Genomic DNA, 2534 nt, shown 5'->3' on the forward strand with positions numbered 1-2534 from the left:
TAATTACTGGAGTTATTACCCTTGGTTTCATTAATGCGATGCATGCGTTCCATGATGTTGTATTGCACTCATTGATCTACCAGTTATGTTGAATGATTTCTCTTTTAATATCAATTACTCACAAATACTTCATATATTTCAATCATACAAACAACTGCTCATTCAATGTGTGACGGGCGTATTATATACCGCTCGCGGTAACCTTGTTGTGTATAATAATACGATTGCTATCTACGTCCGTGGTCATTTACCTTTGTTTTATTTTATATTTTCTGTTTATAATGTTAGTCTTCTTGAAATTTTAACTTTTACTTCATACTTGGAATGATGTACATCATGTTGTAAATGTACTGTAAAGTAATGTAATTTCAAAACACAGCTGATGAGAAGGAGCAAGTTTAGGACATCAGCTTTTCTATCTCAGCTGATGTCATCTCACAGAGGAAAGTGTGATATAAAATGGAATGTGGCATTAAAAGTAATTCTGATTTTCTAAAAAAAAAAAAAACTTACATGAAGAGGTATTAATTAACCAGTACAATTATTTTAAGTTTTGTGAATAATAAATTATGCACCCTTGTCATAACATTACAAATTAGGATAATGAAGTTTAGAACTTTTCAGCGAAGTTAATGTAATAACGGATCTCAGATCTGTTCGAGGCTTCTTCCAAATCTTGAGTGGACATCCCAGGGATGGTTCAACACTCTGAGCACATGCCAGCTGTACAGGTCATTTATACATCTGATATGTTGGTCAAATGACAATGTAATGCAATATGAACAGAATTTTAATTTTATCAATTGATATATTAGAACAGACTGTTTTCAATCGCAACTTCTCGGCCAATTCCGGCTAGGCATACCGATTCCGCGCTTAGCCGGAATTAGCCGAGAAGTTGCGATTGGACTGTTTTATTACTTGGTGTTCACAAGCTTCCTACATCAATTGCTCCAGATGAGATAAATGTAGTAATGTAAAGGTTCACTATAAACATTTTATTTATTTATACATTAAGCGCCTTAGAGTAATTTTACAAATTATATAGGGCGCTATATATATGCTGTATATTATTATTATTATTTTCATTTTTCGTATTGTTACATAAGCTTGTGAAATTATGGAAAATTTTAACATAATTTGCCCAAGCATACATGGATTATGTCCCTTGCTGAAAATCAAACCTGTTTCCCTACACTCAACAATATAACTCACATAGTTTCCCTAAGCATACATGAGTTATGTCCCTTGCCAAAAGATAAATCTGATTCATTATTCTGGACTGATCAAATCATGTTTCTTTTAATAACCTGCCATTTTTTTGGTACATACTGTATAATCCCCAAAACATTCTGGTTATCCTCTATAATTTAAAAAGATAGACCACACTTTTTAGGTCATGCCAGATATATACTGATCAATAGCGTAGTTCCGATTAAAAAACAAATTTGCACAAAGCACAATGTAACATTGCACAGTAATTTAATCGCAGAGTAACTTCAACCAATGAGAAGTTATAATTACAAATACTGTGTATTGGGGTATAGGACGTCATCACTTTTTTGTGTTTTCTATATGTTGTGCTTTGGTCAAAGGTCATCTTTGAGAGCTGGGCATGCAGGGTCTAATGTCTTGTAGCTACCTGAGGTCACTTATTGTACTCTTTCTTTAAACAAATTATCACGACTTACTTTCAAGGTCACAGAGATCAAATATGTTCATACTCGAACAACATTTTCTTAAAGTCATGAGATATAGACCAATTACACAGGGCTCAAAGGTCAACATTTGTTATTGTAGCTAAAAAGCATTTATAGCTTCAAGTTTCACAAAGCATGATGTTTACCTAGGAGCTATATATACATGTGGTGAAGTATTCATTGCATAAAAATATTTCCTCAATCGAGGTTATTACTCTGATCTATTTTCAATGCCATATGGGTCAAGAATTTCTTTTAAAGACGTACATTGCTCACAATAATGAGATGTGTTGGTCTTTAGATTGCAAAAAGTGAAGGAAGATTAATATTAAAGGTTGTTCAAATATATTATATAATTTTATATAATTTCTATAGTCAAGAGTCTTGATTGACTGAAATGAGAAGTTTGACTTTGAATGGTTTTTGCCTGCAGCATTATACAACAGATTATAGATAAAGACCCTTGGGGCTTGTTTAAAAAGATTTGATCAATGAATGATTGATTGATTGATGGGGCTTTATGTCCTTGTTCCGGTTATAACCGAGCCTAGGACAATAGATTTGGTCAAGGTGATATTTTTTTTTTATATGAAGGTCCTCTTGTATAGGTCTCTGTTGGATTTTCCTTGGCCAGTTAATTTTGCAAATATGTTACAAGCAGGTGTTGACAAATGCAGAAAGTTGGTTGAAAACGTTTTGATTTACCATCATTTAGCTCCTTACAACTACACCGTCTTCAATACAATACAATACAGATCCTGGTACACACTATAAAAATTAATATTTCTTAATAAGGAACTTGTTTCCCAGACGGACTTCAATTGGCAAAAGGAT

The sequence above is a fragment of the Mizuhopecten yessoensis genome, unplaced genomic scaffold (assembly GCF_002113885.1).
Source record: "Mizuhopecten yessoensis strain PY_sf001 unplaced genomic scaffold, ASM211388v2 scaffold1951, whole genome shotgun sequence".
NCBI lineage: Eukaryota > Metazoa > Mollusca > Bivalvia > Pectinida > Pectinidae > Mizuhopecten > Mizuhopecten yessoensis.